Source organism: Somniosus microcephalus, chromosome 6 (assembly GCF_052327205.1).
Source record: "Somniosus microcephalus isolate GS21.2 chromosome 6, FLI_Smic_1.0, whole genome shotgun sequence".
NCBI lineage: Eukaryota > Metazoa > Chordata > Chondrichthyes > Squaliformes > Somniosidae > Somniosus > Somniosus microcephalus.
The window spans coordinates 59,682,931-59,691,133 of record NC_140992.1 but is presented as its reverse complement, the minus strand read 5'-3'; the positions used below and the strand labels follow the sequence as shown (position 1 = coordinate 59,691,133).

The window sequence follows — 8,203 nt, the reverse complement described above, 5'->3', positions numbered from 1 at the left end:
ACTTCACTCAGAGGGTGGTAGGTACATGGAATATGCTGCCCCAAAAAGCTGTAGAAGCTACATCATTACATAAATTTAAAACAGAAATAGACAGTTTCCCAGAAGTAAAGGGAATTAAGGGTTACGGGGAGCGAGCAGGAATTTGGACATGAGTCTAGGTGCGGATCGGTCATGGCCCTGTGGGTAGCGGAGCGGGCCCAGGGGCCGTGTAGCCTGATCCTGCTCCTATTTCATGTGTCTAATTCTGTTAGATTCAGGAGATGGTTCTGTGATAGTAGATTGGCGGTTAGGATCAGATCAGCCATGATCTTATTGAATGGCGGAGCAGGCTCGAGGGGCCGATTGGCCTACTCCTGCTCCTATTTCTTATGTTCTTAAACACTCAGACAACACTGGAGAGAGAAAAACAGAGTTAACGTTTCAGGTCTGTGACCCTTCATCAGTACTGGTGTGATGAAATATTCCATTCATCACTGCCTGTCACTGTGGTTGGTTTCAGGTTTCAGTTCCCTTACCTCAGTTCCGTCTCCTCACCATTGTATTGTATATTGTAATGTATTGTGTGTAGGGCTCCGCCCATACCTGGCCCCTATGTAAGCAAGCTCAGTCTGGCCTCATATCCAGTACTGCAGACCTCCAGATGGAAGATACCTCTCTCCACTGCGTGTTACCTTCTAAGTTAATAAAAGCCTTGTTTTGTTTCGCTAATGAAGTAAGATATTAAAAATTGGATTTAATAAGGAAAAACAAACCAGGATTCATCTGTAACACCAATATACAAAATGGAGGGAATAGGTTAATTCGTGCTCCGAGTTGTACAATAGAAGTCTGTAAAAGTTGTATAAACCCAGATAAGGTTTAAACAGGACTACGGGGTAACTGCTGAGAGATTAAAACTGTCAAAACAACCCCTTAGAAAGAGGGAGAGATATATGGGTTCAGCCACGCGAGTCGACACCCTTGCACTTAAGGGTTTGTTAAGTGTGAAGCTCAATAGGGTTCTATTCTTTTAACTAACTAAAGTGTTTTTGCTCTGTAGAAATAATTCAAGAGAGAGAGACAGAAAGTCTGCGGATTGCCCGCTTTGGAAAGATCTACTATCTTAGAGAAATACTTAGAAAGACCAAGCCATCTGACAACAGCAAATGGACGATCGTAAAGTAATAAAATTGAGGCCTGGGTCATGAGAAAGTAACAAGACCAACTGATAACGAAATGTGAGATTTGTAAGCGACTGGAAGAATGGAATGTCATGGTTTTATAATTACAATTTAACTATAATTCTGTATATGTTAATAAGCTTATCCCCGCCTTTAGGGCAGGGCCTTAAGTTTTGTATAACTGTGTGAACCTCAAGAGATTCGGTGGAGTTGGAGCCTTGTGTTGGGACGCAAGAGCCATAGCTCCCCAGGCCTGAATAAACCGTTTTTACTTCAATTATTGGGTCTGTCTTTCTTACAACAAGCCAGTGTTGTCGACTGTGTATATCACTCAGTCCACACTTTGGGGGCTTACATCAATTGGCGACGAGGATGGGATCCGCGTTCTGAACCAGACTCTCGGACAGCGTTAACCTAAGACGGGTGAGTATGTTTTAATTACCACCTGTAAAATTAGGGGTTAATCGCTGGCGAGACATTGAGTCAGAATCGACGTATAAAAGAACTATAAGAAGAAAGACACCCTTAATTGAAGGCGGTTAAAAAGATAGGGATAAGGTATTCCCTAAGCCGTATAGCGGCGAACCGACGGGGCGGAAAACCCTGGGAGGCAGAGAAGTCCTCATTTAGCCGTAGGTAGGCGAACCGACGGGGCGGAAAACCCCGGGAGGCAGAGAAGTCCTCATTTAGCCGTAGGTAGGCGAACCGACGGGGCGGAAAACCCTGGGAGGCAGAGAAGTCCTCATTTAGCCGTAGGTAGGCGAACCGACGGGGCGGAAAACCCTGGGAGGCAGAGAAGTCCTCATTTAGCCGTAGGTAGGCGAACCGACAGGGGCGGAAAGACCCCTACCCCGGGGAGGCGGGAAATCCTCTTTATCCGTGAGACGGCGAAATCTCAACAATTGAATGAATGGGTGCACCGTGGTGAGTGAATGAGATAAAACCCTGCGGTCATAAGGAGGTGAGAACGGACAAGGGTGAGGTCTGTCCCCAGCACCTAGCCTGAGCCTGAATTAAGAGGACAGTAGTCCCACGTGACGGCCAGGATCAAGTAGGACGCCGGGAGCTACAGACCCCACAGTACCAAAACCTCGGGACTAAAGGGTTGGTGTGTGTCTAACGAAACGAAGTGACTAATAGAAAGCAAGAAACTAATGAAGGTGACGCTATGGGGCGAACAACGTAGCGTACAAACCTAATTCCTCAACATCGTGAATTATGCGTGAAACATAGCAGTTAGTTATGACTAAGAGGGTGGAAGAAGAATCCTCAAGGGACCTGGATTCTATAACCCGACTCCTGGAAAATAAAAAGAAACAGTGCAGAGAGCCAAAGGCTTGGTGGGGAGGAGCTAAAGATAAAGATGCAACAGATAATGTAAGGAATTGAAACAGAAGGGAGAGATAAAGAAGGAAAAAGATCTAATTTGCAGGCGAACCAATTTGAAACCCCAGCAAAAAAAAAAAACAAACAAACAGGGATTTGGAAACTAGGGAAAGCTGTTGAGTCAGATTTAAAAAGGAAGGAAAAGATAAACTTAAAGCTTTACCAACATGGAAGTTATTAGCATCTGTACCAAGACAAGTAAAACACGAGATTTGCTGAGTGAAAGGAACCTTAGACATATGCTGAAATTACAGTTTGTACAAAAATGTGTGAGTGTGGATGTTTCCTGATTAGGAATGTTTAAGAGGATTCAATATTCCTTTGTCTGAAAATCTGTCCGTTAAGAAAAAGAAATGTCTGCTGTGTGTTGTAGCTCCACCCACTTCTCTGTGTTAAAGTAAAAGCATTTAACCCCTTTGTCTTGTCGGGGATTTTGGAAGTTTAAGAATGTGCAAATAAGATTGTGCCCTCAGAATGAAAAAAACCTATTACAATTTAAGTTAAGCTGAAGTGTAAAAACTGAGAAGAGCAACAAAAAGTTTGTTTAATGAAAGATTAAGTTTCAGTCTAAGATCTAACCTTGAAGTTATGAGGCAAATTAACCTATTAAAACCAGACTTTCATTGTGGCCACAGTGAAATTCTGGTTGATGTAAATTGGTGTAGTCCGAATTGAATAAGATAACTCCACTCCGCAAGAATATCTGATAGCGGCAGGTCCCTTTACAATATTTAATTGACTATGGTACTGGAAGCCTTATAGAAGGCGGGACTAGAGTTAAACCTTAGAAAGGTATAGGTAGGGAAGGATGAAGTAGTCTACCTAGGATACATAGTGACACAAGGGAAGAGACAAATGCCCAAAAACAGATGGGAGGGGCATTAGGACTGGCTGCGTGCTTTGATTGCTCGCAAGCTTCTAGGGATGGCAGCAGGAAGGGACCGCGCCAGAGAGGGGAGGGGGATCCGAGGATGTTTGTTGATGCATTGGTAGGGGGCCGACAGTGCAAAATGTTAATAGACACAGGAGCTACAATCTCATTGACAGACTTACCCTTGCCCCAAACGAAACTTTCAGTTAGTATAGCAGGAATCGGTGGACGAAGAATCAGGGCTTATAAGAGCGAAACAGTCTTACTAGAAATTGGCTATAATAATAATACCTACACAGTTGTGGGTATGCGAGAGCACCGAAGGAACAATCCTAGGGATAGATATACTGCGAGAAGTAGGAGCTTTAGTCGACCCTAAAGCGAATGAAGTGTACTGGCCCCCAGATTATAAGTCAAACAAACAGGCAGGCCCGGGAAACAAAGTAGAAATGGCCCAGACTATACAGGATTTGATCAAAGGGGGGTAGCCAAAGGAAAATGTGTAAACCTATATAGATAGTCGGAATGCCTTTGGGGTGGTGTCTGATTACATGATAGCGGGAGTAGGCAGGGATATATGACACCAGAGACAAGAATATAATCAAGGAATGAGTAGGAATCTCTCTCCTACCCAAAGAGTCCGTAATAATAAATTAAAGCACACAAGAGGATGGGCAGCTAAACGATCAACTGAGAGAGGGAATCTGACCAATGAAGCCCAAATGTTCATGTTGAATCAAAGTGTGAAACCACAACTCTCTTTCAGTCAGGGATGTTTTTTTGGGTTGCGTGAAGTGACGCAATAATGTTTAGCTCCAACTTCAAAAGCCTGCGAAGGAGTTAACCCTTTCCACTGACAGCTGTTTGAGTTCACCAAGTAACAACTTCAGTATTACTGAACAGAATTTAAAGATATTGGACATTATTAAATGTAAATTTCTTAATGTTGAGTTAATATTTCCCCACAGTGATAGAAGGAAAATTAGGATTTGATAAATGGAAGTTATCTTATAAACTAATTGCAGCACCGTCTCAAACGGCAGGGAGGCTGCTTGGGAAGCTGTCCGGTTACCCAAAGATAAATCTGGACAGATAGTTAGAGACATGAGGCCAAAGACCAACAGATTATACGGGATCGAGAACAGGATACACGGGACGACCAGAAGGAGGTCTTAGCGATAGCAAGGTGATAGCAGAAATAATACCAGCCAAACCAGGGCTAGCACCCAGATGGTCAGGACCTTATGAAGTATTAATGAATAATGACACATGTGCTCATGTAGATGGGTCTGGAACGGGTAAAGGAAGGTGGAAACACTGGACTCAGTTAAAAATATATAAGAAAGACAATGAGTAAACCAGAGATGGTGCCCTTTTTGACAGAGTGAGGAGTATACTAGAAGATATAAAGAATGGGAAGGGGAGTTACTACATATATCAATGATAGGGCTGTGTATGATGATATTATATGCCATAGTTTGCATCTTCAGGTATGTCTGGGGACAGAGCCACAGAACAAGAAATGAACCAGATGTACAGCATTTTGAACTGATAAAATGTATAAGAGCAGAATAATTCTGACTGGCTGGTGACGACCAGCCCCCTTTTTGTAATTACAGGAACATTGGACGTCCGGAATGAGATGGAGCGTCCTCGCCTTGATTCTAGGGATGAACATAAGTATTGCCATTATCAAGGGGGATTAGTAATAAGGAGAACACAGGATGAGGTGTATTTTAGTGTAGCACATAGAGTTACTAAGCTTGCCATTAATATGAGTACTTTTGAGATACAAAACAAACCTGGAACTCCCTGTGGGTAAAACAATTAGAGGATCCACAGGAAAAATCTATCTTACAAAGATGTAAGAAACGGGGAGTATTGGAAACGACCGGAGCAGGGTATGCGGCCGGGTTAGCAACAATTAATAGCTTGGACATAGAAGGAGTAAACGAAGGAGTAGAAGAATTACAAGCAAAAATAGAGAAGTTACTAAAACAAGCTACTGGAAATAGCCAGCAATTGACACTGGCAGGGAAACCAAACAATAATGCAATTGTCGGGGGTGGAAGAGATAGTAGCCCCCCATGCAGAAACAATCAATACAATTATTAATAGACTTGATAATGCTTCTCGCCAAACCGATAAGGAACTAATATGTGCCACGTAGGGCTCATGGCTATTGTTGAATGCTCAGCATAACATGAGGCAAATAAATAATGGACAGATCCCTGATTGGATTACTAATATGGATCTGGAACCTTGGATTGACACAAATAAAAGCCTATGTAAGGAATGTAAAATGGGACAAGTACACCGGGCAGGCGATTGTCTGACCCCATGGACTAAGATGATTGGCTTTGTACTGGCCATCCCACAATTCCCAGAAGGGGGACAACTCCGATACGACGTGATTAATATATGAGAAGTACAAAGGGAAAGTGGGTTAAATATCATGATGTCCCTACCAAGACACTTTGGGAAAGGGATGAAGATAATAAACAGAAGAATAAAACCTAAAGGGGGGTGGTAGTGGACGGGTGCCACCACAAGGGAAGGACATGGGTGTGCACACACCCCCCCACCGAGGGAGACACATCAGAGTACGGATTTACGAAAATTACCAATTGCACCCTCGAGGTTCACCCAAGGGGATACACTGGACCCGGGTAGCATCAAGGAACAATGGGACCTGTTGTGTCACCACAATTGAACAGAAATATGAATATCAAGATATGGCTTATACCATTCCCCAACCAAACCGTTGTATTGGTCTAAAGATACCTATACAGATAGGAAAACCTGGTCATTTGATAATATGAGACTTACTAAAAAGGGTTGAAACTTATGTCATACCAGAGCCCAAGGCAATTCCTAAGTTAGAGGAAGCTTGGCAGAAGTTACGGCAGGAAACAAAGGAAATTTTAAGTACTATCATAAAATAGAAGAAGGCTTAAAGAAACAACAAAAAGACATTAGTGCAACATTAGAGGAAACTCACCCACTTCCTCATATTTTGACAATTGGGGATCAGGATGGTCGGGGACTTTGGGCGCCTCGGTGGTACAAGGCATAATGATATTCCTCTTGATTGTTATTCTGATATATTGTGTATTTTTATTTCTCCAGTGCCTTTGTGCCAGAATGAGTAAGGCCGAAAGTGGTGTGGTGAAGGAAGTAGAGCCTGAGGAGGGGCAGGCAGCGATGTTAAGAATGGACAACTCCCCTGCCTCTCCAAGGCAAATGGTGTAAGACGCGATGGGAAGCGACTGAAATTATGTGGGATTAATTGGGCATGGTAATTAAAGACCGGGCCGGCCAACCGTAAGATGGAGGTGGCAGAAGGAGGGTGGCAGAAGGAGGGTGGTGAATGAGGACTGGTGTGTGATGACAGTCTCGAATTGGCACGTCACACACCCCACGTGGGAATGAGGGACAGGCTTGAGCAGGAAAGCCTCAACCATTAGTGTAGGGTCTAAGGGGCCCCGGGAATGGTTACACCGGACGGAGTGCATAAAGGAAAGCCCACCCTAAAGGAAAGACCACCGTAAAGGAAAGACCACCATACCACAAGGGGGGGGAAGTCGGCCTCCAAATTGATAAGATATATATACATGTATAACCTAAACTGGTAGAAGGCCAGGGAGTGCACGCTCTGGCAGACACCAGGAAGTGGAAATACATGTTGACCTGTTTGGAGCAATTGTCCAAAGGTCAAAAGGGGGGACTGAAGTAAGATATTAAAAATTGGATTTAATAAGGAAAAACAAACCAGGATTCATCTGTAACACCAATATACAAAATGGAGGGAATAGGTTAATTCGTGCTCCGAGTTGTACAATAGAAGTCTGTAAAAGTTGTATAAACCCAGATAAGGTTTAAACAGGACTACGGGGTAACTGCTGAGAGATTAAAACTGTCAAAACAACCCCTTAGAAAGAGGGAGAGATATATGGGTTCAGCCACGCGAGTCGACACCCTTGCACTTAAGGGTTTGTTAAGTGTGAAGCTCAATAGGGTTCTATTCTTTTAACTAACTAAAGTGTTTTTGCTCTGTAGAAATAATTCAAGAGAGAGAGACAGAAAGTCTGCGGATTGCCCGCTTTGGAAAGATCTACTATCTTAGAGAAATACTTAGAAAGACCAAGCCATCTGACAACAGCAAATGGACGATCGTAAAGTAATAAAATTGAGGCCTGGGTCATGAGAAAGTAACAAGACCAACTGATAACGAAATGTGAGATTTGTAAGCGACTGGAAGAATGGAATGTCATGGTTTTATAATTACAATTTAACTATAATTCTGTATATGTTAATAAGCTTATCCCCGCCTTTAGGGCAGGGCCTTAAGTTTTGTATAACTGTGTGAACCTCAAGAGATTCGGTGGAGTTGGAGCCTTGTGTTGGGACGCAAGAGCCATAGCTCCCCAGGCCTGAATAAACCGTTTTTACTTCAATTATTGGGTCTGTCTTTCTTACAACAAGCCAGTGTTGTCGACTGTGTATATCACTCAGTCCACACTTTGGGGGCTTACATCACTAACATCGAGTCTCGGAATTATTGAGGCACATCAATTGGAAAAAATAGGGTCACAGACCTGAAACGTTAATTCTCTCCACGGATGCTGCTTGACCTGCTGAGTGTTTCCAGCATTTTCTGTTGTTATTTATTATTATTAATGAAGGTGTATTTATTTTAACATAAACATAAGGGGGTAGAAATTGGTATGCATTACCCTCGTTTTCAGGCATAAAATGGGCATAACGCATACCAATTTAGCAGTGG

General features: G+C 43.1%; 1 long non-coding RNA gene across 1 annotated transcript; it reads left to right on the top strand.

The window, feature by feature from the left end:
• The first annotated feature begins 1,533 nt into the window (after nucleotides 1-1,533).
• LOC147115745 (uncharacterized) lies at nucleotides 1,534-7,874 on the top strand. Its single transcript, XR_015078678.1, has 2 exons — nucleotides 1,534-6,665; nucleotides 7,477-7,874. It is a non-coding gene; the product is annotated as an uncharacterized LOC147115745 (long non-coding RNA).
• Nucleotides 7,875-8,203: the final 329 nt, after the last annotated feature.